At 47.1% G+C, this 10,450-nt stretch overlaps 1 long non-coding RNA gene across 1 annotated transcript; it reads right to left on the bottom strand.

The window, feature by feature from the left end:
- Positions 1-6,473: 6,473 nt before the first annotated feature.
- Positions 6,474-8,446, bottom strand: LOC142922877 (uncharacterized). Its single transcript, XR_012940388.1, has 2 exons — positions 7,469-8,446; positions 6,474-7,074 (listed from the first exon to the last, which is right to left on the bottom strand). It is a non-coding gene; the product is annotated as an uncharacterized LOC142922877 (long non-coding RNA).
- Positions 8,447-10,450: the final 2,004 nt, after the last annotated feature.

Below are 10,450 nucleotides of genomic sequence, written 5' to 3' on the forward strand. Positions count from 1 at the left end.
GATTCCAGTTTAAGGTGGTTTTATGCATGTGGGATGCAATAAGAGGTCCTGGAGAACCCATGATAATGAAATGAAGCTTAAAGGTCCACACAGACATGAAACCACTTGCTCTACAGCCATCTTCTGGTCACCTCACAGCACAGTTAGTTAGGAAATTGATGCGATCTACCAACCCTTTTCTGTAACGTTTTTGAATTGCTGACATACACAACTATAATCAATATAACCATATTGATCGATATTTAATATAACCTTACTTGACTATGACCAAATCACCACGAATACAGCTAATCTTAGATTCCGGAAGTCAAGCAGGCTTGAGCCTTGTTCGTGCTTAGATTGATGAACACCATGCACAATGCAGGTGCAGTAGGCGACTTTGGAGCTAGGTTGTCAGCAGTGGGTAGTTCAGAAAAATTAATAGTTGTGCTATATTGTTCTCCCATTATCTGTACTCCCTACCTTCACCAACCTGGTACGGACCAGCATGAACCATGGTCAATAGAGCCCCCACAAGCTGCACGTTGTGGGAAGGCCCTCTTTCAGAAGCGGATTTTTTAAAGGGCTGTGAACGCATATACCGTTTGTACACAACCATACTTGTTCAATTTAGCGCCAACTCTACTTTCGAGGCACTTTGCTCAATATAGTCCATGCGTGCTTGTGGTTGTACGTGTGTAGGTATCCAGGTCATCGCTACCCACCGGATCATCCCCAAGCCTACTCCGTCACCAAGCAGTACTGGCAAGTACTGACGGCAAAGCTGGCCTTCGTCATTGCCATGCAGGTACACATCAACATGCACACACACACACATTCATAAACCCATTGAAAGATAAAGGTACAGCCCTCCAATTACTTGCTCATGTCACTGATGGCAAAAGGGCTCCTGCTATAGGGAGCTCAAGAGAGACCCTTAAGATGTATTTGAACTGCTCTTCCACACTGGTCAGACGTCTTGGGAAGAGCTGGGAGTTCCCGCACTGAACAGCACCAAACTCAGCCGACCAATTGACTGGATGTATTCCATTTACACTGCTTGGTGGATAGAGGCAGTGGAATGTAAAAAAAAACTTTCACCATTGTTTACACTGCCACGATCAAAGATCAATTCACACCCGCGACCTCTGGATTGCAAGTCTAGTGTGCAAAGCCTTACACTACTGCACCATCGTATAGACTCATCTGTGAGCAGTTGTTAAGGTCAGCAGAGCAAACCGTGATCATTGTCAATGGGTCATTACAGATAATGCCAGTAATGCTATTACACCTCACAATTGCACAGTATTTCTGAGATCACAAATAATAGTGGTAATACAATACTCACTTTCATCATGCAGCAGACGATTCATGTTGTTGATGCAATGTCACACGTAAGCATGTGTGCGTGTGGGAAGGGGAGCGGCTGCGTAGTTGTTTGTGAACTGCGCTACCAATCCTGTGTGACCGGAGTACTATTTCTGGCCACAGCCAACAACAGTGGAAAATATTAGAACCAGTGTTGAGCTTCCCTTAAGTTGATTCTGTCTTAAAATGAGTACTTGATGAAGTGTGTGAAAATCATCACTGGCGAGATAAAGGTGCACACCACCCCCACAGGCACTGTGCCACCCTTCATAGATGCACTTGTCTCAGTCTGTGAAAGGCTACACAGGGAATCTTTGTAGTGGTGACATGGCCGAGTGTAAGTGTTTGCTGATTGTTGCAGTAATTTGCGGCTGCCCAGGTGAATACTGTGGGTGCATTAACTGCACATCATAAATGTTGCCTGCTGCATAGTGAACGTAAAAAACCCATTAAGTAATTCAACAAAAAGTGTCTCGGTATAATTTGCCAAATGTTCAAAAATTACTCAAATGACTTAATTTAATTGGGAAAAACGACGTAACAATATAATATCCCTAGGCTTCAGGTCCCCGGAATAGTTGACCTGAGATGTAAAGCACTTTAAGATGCGGCCATATTATATTTAGTAAGCACCCTTTACATGCAAATCCTGAAACTGAAAATCCTTTACCTGTGTGTGGACGTGTGCAGCACGTGGTGTTACTCACGAAGGCCTGCATTGCATACATCATCCCGGACACGCCATCCCATGTGCGCGCCTGCAGGCGCCGCGAGCGCTTCGTCGTACAGACGATTCTGCAGCAGGCAGAGCTGGGCCGTCTCCGTAACACCCTCCTCACCGATGCCCCCAGCTCACCGCCATCGCCTCAATTCCACGTTGAGGATGAGCAGGCAGAGATGGGCCTGCTTCGCTGCTCGCTGCATAAGGAGTCTCCTGGCGTATTGCACCCACCCCAGCCATGCCACATGGAGAATGAGCAGGCAGAGAAGACTGGTGACGACTCACTGCTGAAGGGATCCGAGGAGGAATCAAGCAACGAGGATTCGTCAACTGTCTTCTACAGTGTATAAATCTACTCTGGCTTTTAAAGGAGGCTGCTATCCTAACTCTGTTTGCACGTGGACAAGGACATTGCAGTCGAGGACTATCTGTATATATTAATAAATACGTTTATGATTTAACATGTCTCAATCATCTCATGTCTGTTCATACGAATCACGATGTGAATGAGGAAAACTAGAAATTATTGTTATTTTGTATATATTTTAAATTTTGGTTTAACATGTAGGCTTTCGCGCCCCAATATCATCCATAGAGGTGTTTTTTGGATTAGATCGCATACATATATAAACGTGTCGTTAAAACCCGCCACCATTCGACACAGCCAACTAGTAAGGGTTGTCACGGAAACAGAACAAGCCAATTCGTCACTGGTACTTTGGAGAGCCAAGCCACAACATTTACAATCGGAGTACGACGTTTTGCCAGTAATTACAACTAGCTTCATCAGGCGACAGCCAGATTTGTGGCACTCTCGCGCAAAGTGGGGGGGGGGGGAGATTACCGAGTCAACGTACATTATGCATGTGCATTATGAGAGCCCTTTGATCTTGTCCTTCCTGTCTATTGTGTATTAAAATAGCCGTACCAATGGTAATCCCTATTGAAGTATGCTGCCCTTTATAGGCATGCATTTAAATAATGTATTATTTGTTGGCACCCGTGTTCAGCAGTAGCAGAACACACGTGCCAACAAGGACACTCAGTTGATTCTAATGTTGAAGTTCTGTGCAAAACTAGCTACTACTGCCCAAGAATAATTCGAGAATCTATCGAAATTGGAAGAAAAATTTACAGTTCGGATAGCTACCGCCTTTGTGCTGTGTGGAAGCGACTCATCAAATAGTACATTAGATGAAACTCCGAGTACCCACTCAGGAGGTATAGTGGTAAAACAGTGGAGGAAAAAAAAGCATTTTTTTTTATTTGCCCTTGTTGAATGATAGAGTCGATACACACAGCAAGCGAGATTAAGAAAGCGCATCGGAAGAAATACCGGAGGAGAGAGAGAAGACAATTGCTTGCTGCAGAAGGAAAGGCATTCCTACCGAGGGAGACAAGTTGACAAAGATTTTGATAATGGGAACCGGTGGCGTGGCTCGATCTTCCCTATATACGCAACATGCTACCGAAAGAAAACAGAAAATCCTATTCAAAGGCTAAAATAAGCTCCATTTTTTGTATAAGAGCCCGATAAACAATAACCCCATCCATAGACTGAGGAAGAGAGGGAAGAGCCTGAACAAAGGGGAGGACATTACGACGGAGATGGGTTGGAGGTGGAGAGAAGGGGAGAGGGGAGGCCGTAAAGGCAGCTGCACATTCAAGGAAAGCGGTGTAGAAAGAGTTGAACGGGGACATGGAGACAGTAGAGACAAGGGTGGAGAAAGAGGAAGGGAGGATCTTTCAGTGCTCGCTACAGGAAACCCACAAAACTGAATTTCCTAAACTCGTGTCGCCTCCGTGACAGCAGCACCACCAACGCCACAGACTCACGCTCCCCAAATCGACAATACCATCTCCATTGCCGACCAGCCACGAGATGGCTGCTCTCAACACCTCGGTCGTGGTGTAAGCAGCAAAAGACTTCCGGCTGGTGAGCAACCGGCCATTGCGAGGGTTGGAAAGAAACTGAAGCACGGGGCGACTCCCACAACCTTCGGGTATTTCCAAACTGGATGACGTCTTGGGATGAAGCTAGAAGTAAGCCAAATCTGCACTCAATAAATGGGACAAAGATTCCAGAGAAGCCTCCAGAAATGTCACAGGAGGCTCGGGTTTGAGAAACCAGACTTCATGTGGGGTCCTCCAGACCTTTGCCCTCCAGTTCATCAACATTTGTAAAAGCAGGACGTCTCAAAGGTACGTAGCATGGGTGAGGTAAGAGGTTGAGAACCACGTTCCGAGATTAGGCGCTTTGACAGGTTGGGGTCTGAGTTAACGTTTAATGGAGCTCACCCTACGACATTATGGATAGAAGGGTAGTGTGCCGGCACAATCCGGACACCCTGCTACACCGAAACACTCTGCTGCACCAAACTCCCTGGTACAGCTAAACACTGGCACGATTGCGCTCAAATACACACAAACTCTCGCTCGGCCAGTTGGTACACAGGTTGTCAGTTGTGGGGGACGCGGGCCCCCGGCTCCCCCCCCCCGGGGGAGGGCTGATCTCGGGAGGGCTGCGGGCTCCGGACTCCACTCCTCGCTCGAGTGAGAGCAGCCGCTACTCGACTCCTCGCTCGCGGTGAGAGGGCTGCCGCTCTCCGGCTCCTCTCCTCGCGCCGCAGCCCCTCGGGTCCACGGGTCCTGTTTGTGGGGCATAGCTCGGGGCTGGCACGTGGCTGCCTGGAATCAATCCGTCGCTTCTCAGCCACTCAAACGCGACGTCTCCGCTCACACAACCCCGCGCACCACTCACACGAACTGAACGGGGGGTCAGGGGTCAGAGGGCAATGACGTCCTTCGCACACGCGTTGCCGCCGATGCCGGGCAATGGAGATTGTTTAAAGGGCTGCGGGGCGGGGATTTGGAGTCAGTTTTAGAGCGACACACCAATCGCACGCGCGGGACGGGGGGGTCGGGGGTTAGAGGGCAGGGACGTCACTCATACACGCATAGCCGATTGGGGGGCTGTATTGGAGATTATTTAAAGGGCTGTGGGGGCGGATATTCGGGATTGGTGTTAGCCCGAAGTCACGAAAGCTTTAAATCGAAATTTATGTTAAGTGTAATGTGTTGGTGTTAATAAATAGTGTTGCCTCCCAAGAAGTTGTGTGCGCCTATCTCAGCCCATTACATATAAGTGTAGACATGATTATGTAATTCTTGTGTTCATACAAGTGTAGTGCCACAGCGCTGACTGCTGTCCAGCAGCGGCAACTGCAGTGGAAAGTTTGCACACACGCCGTTGAGCATATATACGGGTATGCCGGCCGGGCAGAGGAATTGGGGCAAGGGTCATGGAAGACCTCATAGGGAAGCCTCTGGAACCCTCTGGTCGGTTCGAGAAGGGAGGCGTGGATAGGGCAGAGCCAAGCCGCGCCGGGTAGACTATAGAATATAATATAAGCAGCGGAGAGCGAGAGCTCCGGGCTGCCGGTTCTGGGAGTGGACTCGTCTCGTCGTCGCTGTCGTTGCCACCGCATTCGCCCAATCATTGCGTGGCCAGACAGTAGTTGGCCTTCTCGGTCGACGCCGTCGGTGCAACACGGACAGGGTCGTGTCTAGGCCGGGCTCTATGGCAACGTGGTCGAGTGAGGCCGGAGTTGGTGTGAACAAGATAATAAAGAGACGATGTCTCCTGCAACTACCTCGTCTTCGACAGTGTGTGCGACACACACCACATGTCGGAAGGAGAACACTTCACAAGTATAAATGCTGCCTGTGTCAGTCGAGTCACATTTGCTCTAATTTATTTTGGTGACCTAAGACAGGAGAAGCAAAATGCACTTCTTCAGGAAGTGATATTTTTTTCATAATGCAGAGGCTGTGCCTGATACACATCTTTCATGTGTTGTTTGGCAACCCTGGTGCCCAGTAAATGCCATATGGCCAGATCTTTGCATTGAATTCCAAGTATTAATTCCTCCATACTTGTGCACAGTTGAGTTTTTATTCCATTCCCTTCATGAACCATGTCTTTGAACTTTACATCATAGTAAGATAGTACATGCCGATGAATAATTAATAGATGCTTGAAAACATCTATCCCCAACCATCTGCCTGTGTTTGGCCTAAAACCCAATCACCCAGAATGCCCAAATTCACCTTACATACTCTAGGAATGTAAGCAGGTTAATGCTTGGATATCCATCACAATCATCACCCCCAAATGTGAAGACATGTCACGAGACTCGCTGACTTTTCTTAAAATACTTGAGAAATACAAATCATAGCTGAATATTTTCAATTCCATGTGTATAAGCCTTTGTCTCAGATTTATTGTAAAATAAATATACATGTACAATATAAACATTCAAATATCAGAAAATATTTAATGTATGTTGAATTTCTTTCACACTGTACATAACCAACCATGCTAAACAAGACATGATAAAAACAATCCAAGTCATGGGTTGCATACAATATGCAACTTTGGTTTATTGATTACAAGTTACATAAAAGGTTCTGAAATTTTACAATACAGGTATAGTGCAATCTAAATAAGCAAATGTACTTTTACAGTGATTTCCCAAATGTTTATAACTACACAAATACTAGCATGTATGTTCCCAATAAAGTAGTCTCCTTCCAAAATGGCTAAAACCAAAATAAGTTTAGTTGTGCTCACAATATTTTTCACATATCCGTTCTCTTTCAAGTGACATTTGAGTCTGCATGGATTTGCTGTGCAAAATACTGCTGCAACCATTCACAAACTCCAACCCTGAACGAACTTCATCACATTTTTCCAATACTTTGTTGTGGCACTTCCATTAACAGGGCAATTACTGTGCCCCATGGGCCCCACAAGTTCACAAGTAATTGCGATTCACACCACAGCACCTGAAGTACCATTGATGTTTAACAACCATGAATTAGCAGGACCAAGCGAACGTATCCTTCTGAGTACAAACCTCGACCACCGCCTTAAAATGCAGCCATCCTTGTTCTCCTTGATGGTGTCAACCAGCTCTTTCAGACGCGACAGGTGGTACACGGCCCTGAGAAGAGACACGATTGAGAGAAAATTACTTGGTTGACTTATTATCATGGTGGAAGCCAGAAAAATCTCACCAAGTCTCAGGCGGGTTTGGCAGTGATATTTTGCAAATTTCATCAGCGAGTGGTATGTGAGAGGAAATCAGAGAACCCGGTGAAAACAGAGGGAGTAAAATGCAAAACTCCGGATATAGATTCAAGATTCCATTGCTGTATTACTAACTCCTGGTTACCTAGCAGCCAAAATCTATAATATATGCTATTACCAAATAGTCTCCCATCCAAGTAATAACCAGGCTTACCTGCTTAGCTTATAACATTCATAATCTGACATCATACTTAGAGGCAGTGCAGCCTCTATGCTGTGCGTGAGTGTGAATATAAAGATAAATTCACAATGGCGTGGAGGGGTTTTCCCAGGGACGATCAGCCCCTAGGAAGACGTCCGTGTTGAAGCTGCCCGGGGAGGGGGCCTCCAAGCCGGGGGATTCCAACTCCATGCGCGCCCTGCTCAGCAGCTCCTCCAATGAGGCTGTGCATCAAGAATCACGCATCGCACGTCACAACCACATGGGTGGCCGCTCAGTCGTCTCTGTGAGAAAAGACTGAATATGTACCTGAAAACATATGAAATGTCATCTGCTATATACAGACTATATATATACACACACACACCTAGGGATCTAAGGTCCTCTGACACGGGCTCCTCGTTGGCTACATTCGTAAGGCCGGAGATGTCCAAATCTTTGAGCCACTCTGGGTACTTTGGTCTGCTTTGCGGGCTCTGAGCGGCACCTGCTCTCTTCGTGCTGGTATCCGTCTCGTGGCTGCTGGTCTGGGAGTCCACATCGCAGTCACGCAGCCAGGCCGGGTACCTGAGCTCAGGAATGCTCGTGATCCCCGACACATCCAGCTCATCCTTTTGTCTTGTCAACCACCTGGGATAGGTACTTGTCGCACAGCCGCCGTTCGGCAAGTGCTCACGCCTAGTTGCTTCACTGCTCCGTAAGTACAACAAAACATTCTTCTGGTTAGAAAAAAAATAATTTTTGGGCTTTGCCGACTCATTTAATGGCATCAGGGCCTTGTTGCTTCTCGCTGTTGAGCTCAACCGTTCAGTTGGCTTATTGCCCCTCACCAATGATGCGCCGAGGCTGTGCGCGGTGACCCCGAGAGATGACCGCTTGCCTCTGTGCGACACTGCGAGGTCTCGGTGGGCGCCAGGCGAGCGGAACAAGGACTTGGAGGAACCGTCAACTGGCGCCTCTAGGAGCTGGTCCGTGGTTAGACTGACCGTCGGGCTATAAGCCATGACCGCTGCAGCGCAGCAGTGAGGCTGCACGTGCCCGAGATGAGGTCCTCCACAGGCAGCATGCCACCTGCAATGTAAGACCCACAGACATTTTACTGGTACACAATGAATTTGCTCTCCCCTAGATTCCTTGACCCCTGAACGGCAATCCTGCAATGTTGCCTTACTTTGCACCATCAGTAACTAATGATGTTATCCGTTTGTGGAGTTTGTGAGAATATGGGATAAATCAGTGCATGAGCTGTTATTGTTTAAACTTCAGATGTGTCCAGTCTAGGATCTGCAAATTTTGACACAAAGGTTGGAGGATCACTTAGATTTCACAAACTTTACAAACTCGATAATCAGTGAAGTTGCTGGAAGATGACAGGAGAAAGAAATGCATGCACCGACCTATCTGTTCAGACCTATGCTATCCTCTCATATGCGTGTGCTTACTGTGGATAGTTTTCTCTGACATAAAATCAACTCATTAATGGAATTTGCCAAGCATCCCAGTGTGGGACTCTCACGAAAATGTATCTTTAGACCTTATTAAGGGTTTTTTTTCTAGGGGAATTACATTACATTCATAATAGCATAGCATAATTGACAAGCACCCAGTACAAGCAAATAAATGGGGTTCTCCTCTCCAATTATCCCCCCTCCAGTCAACTAGCTTCGATACCTTATGAGACCTCCTTTGCCAGTAACAAGATATAGTAATAGGTTTTTACCCTTTTATCTGGCACAAAAACTGACACCTTTATACAAGGGATCATGTTTGTGATAACCACAACGCAAGTAGTCAAAATGCAAACAAGAAGACGCTAAGAATAAGAAGACGCCTTTTTGCGTCTTCTGGTCCAACACCAGTGGAGACTGGGATCTCAGAAAAGCCATCTCGGGTGTGGACCAATCAAATTCAAGGACAGTGCATATTATCAGAGTTGTCTTTTTTGTTTGCATTTTGACTACTTGTGTTGTGGTTATTGCAAACATGATCCCTTGTATAAAGGTGTCAGTTTTTGTGCCAGATAAAAGGGTAAAAACCTATTACTATAGCTTCAATACCATTGCACCGCGTGCACACTCGATAGCCACTCGAGTGCAAGCACCACGGAGCGATTCCTCGCGTGGCGAGAGGCGCAACCCACCCTCATCCACACTGTGCATCCTCCTCTCCTCCGCGCGTCTCCGCTCCGCCATGCTGCGCGGCGCTGTGCTCTGCACGTATCCTGGGTGGCGGTGACGCACAGATTCCGCTCTGCTCAAAGTCCTCGATGTAGGCGTCCAGCGCACCGCTCGCCTACGAGCAGCACTGCTCTCCGCACACCACAGGGCTGCGCTAGCCCCCGCTTCCGGTCCGGAGCAGCGTGCTGCCCAGGCTGCCGCGAGGGCTTGTGTCCGTCACCGTGCTGTCGCCCGAAGGGCTGTTTGTCTCACCACCGTTGCAGTACATTTTGTACGATTTGGGATGCCTGGACCGGATGGGGCCAGGGAGAGGAATGGCTGTGGCTACAAGGTCACCACTGGTCCTGGTATGGGGGGCACCATGAGGAGCTGCTGTGTGCGGAAAGTGGGTCCGCTGTCGCAACGCGATCGCATGGGCCAGTGTCGACCACTTCGCGTTAGGTCTCTTAAGCTACTGTGGCTGTTGTCCTTTTTTCAACAAAAATTCCAGCCTTTCCCATGGTTTCCTTCATCACACCTGCAAGCTCTATGTACAATTGAAGTGTCATAAATGCACTACCTGCCTACTACTACATTATGAATGATATACATTTAAGAATTAGCTGGAGACAACTCCATGTTTAAAACACACTGTATTCAAAAGAGAAGGCTTAACATTTAACATTGGTTAACGTTTGGCATGCACACCTGCATATAAAAAAATTACCGTACTACTAATACAATGAATGCTAAATATTAAGTGGTATTACAGTAGTATGACTACTTATATTTATATATTATCGCACCTCCGAAGAGCACGGCTGGCTTTGTACGATGCGAAAGAGGTTCAACACACATACAGAATACAATACTTTCCGAGCACATTATGCGTACCGAACCTCCAAGTTCCTTAC

Source organism: Petromyzon marinus, unplaced genomic scaffold (genome assembly GCF_048934315.1).
Source record: "Petromyzon marinus isolate PM22_M1 ecotype Great Lakes invasive population unplaced genomic scaffold, UKy_Petmar_22M1.pri1.0 PM_Scaffold_2, whole genome shotgun sequence".
In the NCBI taxonomy this organism is placed as follows: Eukaryota; Metazoa; Chordata; class Hyperoartia; order Petromyzontiformes; family Petromyzontidae; genus Petromyzon; species Petromyzon marinus.